Here is a 9,354-nt window from a genome sequence, read left to right on the forward strand (position 1 = left end):
CTTCCCTGAGAAAGGCACAGCCAAGAACTTCCCCTGGAGTTCCTGCTGTCCCTCCTACTGACTCTAGCTGAAGCTGAGGCCTGACTGTCTCTGCTAGGTTATGTCACTGCTGTTGCTAACCCAACTCTACTAAACTGGACTCCTGGTGTAACTGTGAAGTGTTTGCAAGTGGATTGAGCTGCTGCCTGCTAACCTGTGAACTGAACTGCTGATTTCCAAGTGGGAGTTGCTCCAAAGAACCTTTCTAAACAGGTCCACTCCCCCCATATCCTTTCTTTTCTACTACCTCTGGTGGGTGGTGGGTTACAAGTAAGGTTAAAGCGTTTATGAGCCATCATTAAAAATAAGATTAAAAAAAAATTAAAGTTAAGCCGGGCGGTGGTGGCGCACGCCTTTAATCCCAGCGCTTGGGAGGCAGAGACAGGCAGATTTCTGAGTTCGAGGCCAGCCTGGTCTACAGAGTGAGTTCCAGGACAGCCAGGGCTATACAGAGAAACCCTGTTTCGAAAAACAAACAAACAAACAAAAAACAAACAAACAAAAAATTAAAGTTACAAATACTACTTCTAGTATTAGAATATATACATATTTATGTATATTCTGTGATAGAGTACTATTTCTAGTATGGCCCATAAAACTTCCCCATCTACCTTGCTTTCATACCTTCCTGCTCAGCTAGGATGAGGTGACTTCCTGGGTAACCATGGAAACTGCTTGTTGCTAATGGCAGTGCCCCTCCATCGTTCTCCCTTCCCTGAAGGACTGTGCGGCCAGCTTGCTCACATGTTGTTTCTTGAGCAAGGAATGAACTCCTGCCGGGCTCCTTGCACACTTTTCATACATCTGTGGGTCATTTGCCTCTTTCCTATTCTATACCAGTACTTGCTTGAATATTAATATTCTCCCACTATCCGTGACCTCCTGGTTTCTTCTATTTGAAATGTTTAAAATGGTGTCTTCCGTTATTTTATTTTATTTTACGAAGCCAGTCTCCCAATTTTTCATTTTCGTTTTCAGCCTAGGAGAAGTCTTCCCCACTACAGCATGCAGAGAGAGGTACCCTCGTTCTCTGCTACATAAACAGATGTGGATGAGGCACAGACAGTCCTGGTCCAGCGAGCACTTCCTCCTCGAAACTCAGCCAGGATGAAACCGGATGCCCTGTGGTTGGGTGTGGTCAGGTTATTAACCGAGTTCTCTCAGTGGAGTGTGGGGAGAAGGGAAAGGCAATCTCTCCTGGGGATTGCCTGGGTGGTTCTTTTACACTGTTCTCTGCTGGTTGGCAGGGTGGGTGGAGAGTCATCTGCTGAAGATGGAGGGACCATGTAATGTGGAAATAACAGTAGCAAACAGATACTGTACCACACAGATAGAAGTGCTGGTGGCGGCAAAGGTGAGTCTACTGTTATTGCAGCCAACGGAGTGGGGGCCATTGTCTTGATCAGAACACCTTATTTTATCACCAGTTCTGAAAGTGACACAGAGGATGGACTGCAGGCAGAAGCTCCGGTTGAGGAAGATGGAGGAAAGCCATTTACCAGCTCGACAGCCTTCAGCTAGGGAAAAGGCTCTGTGAGCATCGTTAAGAAGTGCTTACCATCCAGCGGTCACGATGCATCCAACAAGAGTGAGCGCTAATGGCCTGGGAACAAAGAGGCAAATTACTGAGGTCTACTAAAATGTTTCTCCACTTATCTTCAATTATTCAGACCCAACCCAATTTCCTTCTAAATTAAATGCTGCGGCTTGAGTTAACTTACGTGACTGAACATTTAATAACAGATGCCTTCTGTACCTGCACATGACTCTGCTGAGAAAGTACAGGCGGTCGGGTTTACTTTGCATCATCTCTGAAGTATAACCCTTTCCTAGATGTGTTAAGCTGGCGTGCTCTGGAAGGTGCAGAGTTAGGGTTCCCCCACCTCCCCCTGGTGCTAAGACTTAAGAAGCCTCCAAACTACTTCTTTCCAACTCTGCTGCCCTCCACCCATCTAACCACTTCTGCCCCAAGCTCTGGGGGCATCTGCCTAAAGCCCTGGGCATCTGGACACAGACAAATCAAAGGTCAATCAAAGTCTGAGAGCAGAGGAGTAACAGTATCTTAGGAGTAACTATGTATCTGGTTTTCATTCATGATTACTACAGAGCTGTCCCCACAACTGGATCAGGGCCTTCTGGAATCTGGATGATCCATGGGACTTATTTCTCAAGGGTCTAGGATCTCAGCTATGGCCCCACATCCAGGAGCCAGGAACACAGGAAGCACAGTGAATAGCTCGGTGCTCCTTCAAGTCCACAGCAGGCTTCTGTGGACTTCCAGGCACCATTGGCCTTCATGCCCTCTTGCCTTCCTCTCCTGTCCTCTATCCCATTGTCCCTTTTTTTTTTCTTTTTTGTAATTTGGGCTCATCTTATTTCCTCATTTTCCTTTGTGACATTTACTCTCCAGTTGTGTGTAGTCTTACTCTGGAAAAATTACATTTAATAGAATCAGAGCTATCCCCTTTAATAGCTCTCCAGAGGGAACAACCCACCTTAGTGAAATGATGGGTGTTTCAGGTGGCATGGCTTTTTCTTCAGAGGGGAAGAGTTGGTCTCATTTGAAGGGACAGTGTGCTCTCTAGTCTTCAAAGGCTTGCTTGCACAGACCTTCACATGCAGCCGTTTCCCTGTTCTCTATGGAAGACACACACACAGCAGATGAATAATTGCAAATCATTTGGCATTATAATTTACACTCTATTCATTACTCTTAGTTTGTTCTTGTATTTCCCCAGTGTACACAACAAACTACTTTTAGGGCATCTAGAAACAGTTGGAACGAAGCCAAAGGGATATGAGGTTCTTCCCAAAGTAGGATATTCAGCATGTAGTCAATCAATACAGACATCTACCTTCCTGTGGGCCAGAGAGAAATTTGAGGGTGTGGTCATGGGGGTGTGAACTTGCAACTGCATACTCAGGAGCCAGGGCACAGGATTGCCACAAGCCTAGACTCAGTCTCATCAGTCTACTGAGCGTCAGCTCAAGAGAGCTCTTTCTCTCTCTCTCTCTCTCTCTCTCTCTCTCTCTCTCTCTCTCTCTCGTGCATTCGAACATATGTGTGTATGTATGTGTGTGTGTGTGTGTGTGTGTGTGTGTGTAGTAGGCACTCTGGAGGCAAAGATGGGTGGATCTCTATGAGTTTGAGGCCAGCCTGGTTTACAGAGCAAGGACAGCCAAGGCTATTCAAAGAAACCCTGTCTCAAAAACTAAACTAAAGGAAACCCAACCAATTAGCCAGTCAACCAACAGACAAAACAAAACAACAACAAAACCAAAGTCACACAGCATCTCTTGACCTTAAATTTTGAAATCTGTTGCCTGCGTTCTTTTTTCCTCCATGTTATTTTTGGATACAGTGTCTTACCACGTAGCCCAGTCTGGCCTAGAATTCACTATGTAGATCAGACTGGCCTCGAACTCTCTGTCCCTCCCCTTCTATTAAAAGTGTAAGCTGGGCTGGTGAGATGGCTCAACAGGTAAGAGCACCCGACTGCTCTTCTGAAGGTCCTGAGTTCAAATCCCGGCAACCACATGGTGGCTCACAACCATCCGTAACGAGATCTGACTCCCTCTTCTGGTGTGTCTGAAGACAGCTACAGTGTACTTACATATAATAATAAATAAATAAATCTTAAAAAAAAATAAATAAAAGTGTAAGCCACCAAGCCCAGTGGCTCACTGCTAGTGTTCTTAAACTTTTCTTCCAGTTGCCTCTGACTCCTCTGATGAAGACAAAAAGAGGAGCAGTGACTTCTTTGTAGGAAAAGAAACTGAAAACACGTGGGCATTTAAAAAAGTGGATCTCAGGGCTCAAAGCACTAAGTTGGTGTCACTATGGTTGGGTTCCCCACCTGAAAGAAACTAGCCAAAGTGCGAACTTTTAGTTCCAGACAAGTGTAAATATAGTTGTTTCCTCTTTTGTGAGAGCCTCCTGATGTAGATCTGGCTGGTCTGGTCCTTTCTATGTAGCCCAGACTGGCCTTAAACTTATGAAATCCTCCTGCTGAGGCCTCCCAGGTAGGAGGCTGAATATAAAAGGCAGGATACCTTGGTGTCCACCAAGCCATCTCTCTGGCTTTTCACAGACACATTTCTTGCCTTGTTTCTCTGTTGAAGGACACCTCTGATAGTCCTCCCTGCACCCTTTCCTGTCCCCTGTTGAGGTTTGGTCTGTTGCTGTGCGTTGTAATCCTAAATTCTGCACCAGAAGGTCTAGGCCTACCTCACGTTTAACGGCTTTTGTTGTGCAAACCTTTTTCCGTAATTTAAAACTATTGGTTAAATAAAATGGGCTACAGCCAATTACTAGAGGGATTGGAGGCAGGTGGGTTTTGAGTTACCTAGTTGGGGGTGGAGGGTGGAAAGGAGAGAGGAGGAGGAAAAGGAGGTAGAAGATGAGGAGGATGAAGATGAAGCCGCCTTGAGGGGAGATGGACAAAGAGCACATGGCTGGGAAAAACAGCAAGTACCTGGGTACACTGCTGGGGGGTGGGAGGGTAGTCAGGCCAGCAGTTAGAAGAGTAGATTAGAGGTTACCTTCCAGTTATTGTCAGAGCCAAATAAAATAACCATGGTCTAAGTTTCACTTTGAGAAGACTAGACTGATTCCATGACAGGCTTCAAATTGACAGTTGAAGAGACCAGGTCTAAATCTCTGTTTCCAAAAACTGGGAAATTCCAGGCCTCAGAAGCTGCCCTGACACCTGGCCTCAGGCAAGGACAACAGGTCAGTATCCCTTTCCAGTCCTCCCCAGCAGGTTCCCAGCCCCAACCTGCATAATGGAATGTCCTTAGAGATGGACCTAACAGATTAACATAGAGGTCACCTGCCCCAGGATTCCCTAATATGCTTTAAATCAGGCTTGTGTGCTCACTTGGGCGTCTCTCTATTCCGGTAATGGGAGTCTGCAGCATGGTGGACTTCGCAGAATAAAATACTCTTTGCATTTACATACTATCTGAGTCCGGGGTACCATTCTTCAGTGAGTCATGGACCCTTATAATTTATTTGTCTCTGCACTTCAGGCCGCAGTTAGAAACTGCTACCTCTGCGGTTTGGCTTTCTACACATCCATCTTGTTCTCCTCCTGAGTTCCTCCAACACCCTGGGTTTAGCAAAGACCCAGTACTCTGATCCTCCAGATACCAAGAACGCCATGCCATGATGTTTGACCCCATCTGTGACCTTTGGCACATCTCAGTTTCTGTTCTCACAGGGAATCTATCTCCTCAGCACTAAGTCTTTGTTTTCCCCACTGCTTCCCCCTTACTCCGCTGCATCTTTAAGTTAGTCACAGCTAAGGTCAACTATTAGCAGCCAAGAACCATGCTTCCTAGAGTCAATTTTTTTTTCTTTTAAACTTTTATGTTTTGCACGTGCGTGCATGCGTGTGTGTGTGTGTGTGTGTGTGTGTGTGTCTTCCTCAGTGATTTTTCCACTGTATTTATTTACTTCTTGTTTTTTGTTTTTTTTTTTAAGACAGAATCCCTTACTGAGTCCAGAGTTCATTCACCACCAGGTTAGACAAGCTGGCCCCAAGCGGGGAGGATCTGCCTGTCTCTGCATAACAGAACTCTGCTGCATCTGGCCTCTATGTGGTGTTGGAGATCTGAGCTCAGGTCCCAGCGCCGAGCAGGCACTTTCCCAACTGAGCCATCTCTCTAGTCCCTTCTTCCAAATGTTAAATCTATCTTCTGACTCATACTTAACAAAGTGTACATATCATAGGGTAAGGTGGCACCCAGACGTCTGCATACAATGTGCAATGCTTAAATTAGGACACACGTGTCTATCTCCTTAAGTATCTAGCATTTCTTTATGAGGGGGACTTTCAAAGCCTGATTTCCAGGTGTTTGAAATGCTCTGCACACGGTCACCATCTGCGGCCACCCTCCTGGACCACAGTGCTGTGATTCTCTCTTAGCCCCTGTATGTATGCCAGCTTCTCCCCACAGCTGCCGGGAGAGCAATCTTTTCAGGTTCTCTGTGTGAACCAGGTCCCTTGGCAGCTACCTCTCTGTATCTGACTTGGATCCCAACCAGGTTGTTACAAATGACAGGGACTCATTTATTATTATTGAATGAATTTCTGTGTACGTGTACATTTTCTTTACTGGTGAAGTTTTTGATAGTTATACACCATTTGAGTAAAACAACATTTTTCTTGGAGTCAAGGTCTCACTGTATATCCCTGGCTAGTCTGGAACTTGCAGTATAGACCAGGATGGCCTCAGAGTCACAGAGATCTGCCTGCCCCTGCCTCCTGAATGCTGGGACTAAAATGGGAAGAGTGTACCCACAGTAATGTGAGTCTTCCTAAGCATGGGTTCCCCTGTCTTGTAAAAATAAGTTTGCAGAAACAACGCGCAGTAGCCGGATCATGTCGGCTCAGTCCACTACTCTGTCGAGAAAAGGCTTAATGCTTGGGCTTTATTTTATTTATTTTAAAATTATTTTTCATCCAGAGACTAGCATGCTTACTTGCTTAAAAAGTACATTGGTTAAAATATTAAGAATTTGGCTGGCTGTGTTTATTCTGGCCAGCGGGATGCCTCGGGAATAAAGGTGTTCACTGCTAAGGCCAGTGGCATGAGTTAGATCCCTAGAGTCACATGCCAGAGAGGAGAGGACTAGCACCTGCCCGCTGGCCTCTGACCTCCACTATGTGTACCCAGGCATGCACGCACATGCATGTAATATAAATAAAAATAATGAGGTAGCAAGGCTGGTCTTTTTCTCACCCTTGAGCTCCTTGGTTTTATATGGCTATTAAATGGATGCCAGGAAAACCTGAAACAGATCAATCCTTGACTGTAGCAATGTAAGTAAACAACATATGAAAGGAGGTAGAATGGTCAGTGCTCAGAGAACACATCCTCCAAGGACCACACTTGCCGTGATTCTGCACAATGTGCTGCAGACGGTACCATAGCTGAGGCAGATGCTGTGTGCAACTGGCCTCTGAATTCAGCTCGGGAAGGGATTGCTTTGGCTTCAGAGCGGCGCTGGTGAAGTGTCGCAGAAATCTCAACCAGAGACAACAGCCCTAATTCTCCTTCACGGTTTCTGTTTTAGGACCCCTTTGAGAACTCAAGATTAAACAAACTGACTTTGATTCATTTCAAAGCCTTGGTCTGGCCTAATTGATATCCTCAAAGTCTAGGGCCTGGCAAGCATCCTTCCTTTATCAACAAGCACTATGGGCCAGCCATCAGTCCTGCTCCTGTGCTGGGGAGGACAGTGGCAGTGCATCAGGACTTGACTCTCCTAAGTTCCTTTGCATCGGGTCGATTGAACTGTCCTGAGGTTCTCTGATGTGCATCATAGATTTATTAGTTGGCTCTTTCTCTCTTTTGTATAAAACATATGACAATGGGTCCACGGCGTTTTCAGAGAACTTGTGCAGTTCTAGTTGGAGGACGTGTCACACAAAGCTCAAGCCCCGCGGCTGGGACTTTTGGTGGTAAATGGCGTGTTGTGACAGAGAAAAGACGCTGCCTGCTTCTCTCCCTCTGGTAAGGAAGACAGGCCTCTCTGAGAGCATTATGAAATGATTTCCCCCCCAGTACATTACCATGAATTAGTGAAATTGGTTATGGACTTAATTACACTTTTATAAAAAATGTTTTTAGTCTGCTCTCGAACATTTTGAAGTGGACCTTGATTATAGTCACCAAATTGTATGTAAGTGCATTGTCCTCGGCCCACGAGGGTCACAGGTGGAATGTGGCGGGCCTGAAGCGGAGGGTAATGGAAAAATCCACTACTTGTGTTTGCTACTTAAATGTCATGGTCGGGTAAATGGATTTCTCGACTTCCTGGGACTCGCTTCTACCGCATTAGCCTGGCAGCAATTAGAGGGACGAGATTGCTCTAGAAATGGGCCTGCTCGGCCATGTGATTCATCTTTTTATTGTGCAAAACAGAAAAAAAAAAAATTGCTTCTAATCAATCCACTTCAATTTTTAGTTGGGGAAAATTATTTACCATCCCATCAGCTGAAGTACCGAAGAAATGTTCTGTTTGAATTAACTAAGGGGAAGAGGGATTTGTGTCAATCAGCGGACTGCGATGGCGGCCGTGCAGTCTTACTATGGAGATAAGGAGGAGACGCCTTTGTTCTTGGTGCCCTTGCCCAGCCGATTGGTGCTTTTAGGGTAATTAATCCTCATTTCAAGTATAATTGGACTCTTATTGACCAAAGCAGCGGTGCACGACATGGCCTACACAACACACAGAGATGGGCTCCCTTCCGAGCAGAACACGGTGCATTTTAAACTCCTAATTTTTGTGTTTCATTCACACACTTGATCAATCCCCCCTGCGTGGCAACTGACTTAGGATGTAACCTTTTGTGAGCTTAAATAAAAACTTTTTTTTTTTTCTCCAGAAGCACAGATGAGCAGGGAATTTTTACTAACTCCCTCTTTGCCTCTCCGGTCAGGCACTGACTTTCAAAGGCTAACAAGTGGGTTGTGCTGCGGTATTCTGATGAATTTTGGATGGTGAGAATTAAACATTGACAGAATCTGAGAAAACAAAACTAAGTGCGAATTGCAAGAGTAGACACCTTAAAACTGCACTTTAGCACAGTTCCCTTAATTAAGGAAAAACAACAACAACAGTTTAGGGGGAGCATGGAAGAAAGCAGGAGCGGAAGGGTGGGCAAAGGGCAAAGGGGGTTTGTGGGGAGTGTCTCAGGAGCCTGTGCCGGGGATTCAACACCACGGATTTGGATTTGTGAGAAACCTCACCTTCATTGCAGGGAAGAGGTTCCTTCACAGTTCCTGATGAGGTAAATACTGTCTCTTCCAAAAGACTAAATAAAGATCACCACTGCAACAAGAGTGTGAATTTCTAAACAGACAACAGATGAGAACAACAACAAAATTGTTGAAACAAAAAAAATTAAGTTCTAATTACTCTCATCAGCTAAGCCAAATGATCTTGGTGTGTGTGTGTATACATATATATATATATACACATATATGCACATATATACACATATATATACATACACACACATATGTATATATATATATATATATTCTTTGAAAGATAGTTCACCTCTTCTGGATCATTGTTGATTAGCAGTGGAGATATAAGGCCATACCTGATAGCAGGGCTGTGTCTTATTTAAACAGAGGATTAGAGTCTAGGTACCAATTTAAAAGGAAGCCCTCAAGCTTTATAAAAATTAAATAAAACCTCAGTGGAAATGTCCCCTTCTGTCCCTAGAAGCTACTTTAAGTGCTTTACATCAAGCAAGTTCCAGAAAACACAAGGTAGGTATTGATAATTCTGAGCGA

The 9,354-nt window shown here is 44.8% G+C and overlaps 1 long non-coding RNA gene across 3 annotated transcripts; it reads right to left on the minus strand.

Annotated features, from left to right (window-relative positions):
* Nucleotides 1-1,076: 1,076 nt before the first annotated feature.
* Nucleotides 1,077-8,948, minus strand: Gm33875. Of its 3 annotated transcripts, none has more exons than XR_382516.3 (4): nt 8,800-8,948; nt 2,535-2,676; nt 1,363-1,642; nt 1,077-1,161 (listed from the first exon to the last, which is right to left on the minus strand). It is a non-coding gene; the product is annotated as a predicted gene, 33875 (long non-coding RNA). The 3 variants fall into 3 exon arrangements; XR_382517.3 differs by having other exon boundaries at nt 1,083-1,468; nt 1,598-1,642; XR_003950603.1 differs by having other exon boundaries at nt 1,083-1,642.
* Nucleotides 8,949-9,354: the final 406 nt, after the last annotated feature.

This window comes from Mus musculus, chromosome 13 (genome assembly GCF_000001635.26).
Source record: "Mus musculus strain C57BL/6J chromosome 13, GRCm38.p6 C57BL/6J".
In the NCBI taxonomy this organism is placed as follows: Eukaryota; Metazoa; Chordata; class Mammalia; order Rodentia; family Muridae; genus Mus; species Mus musculus.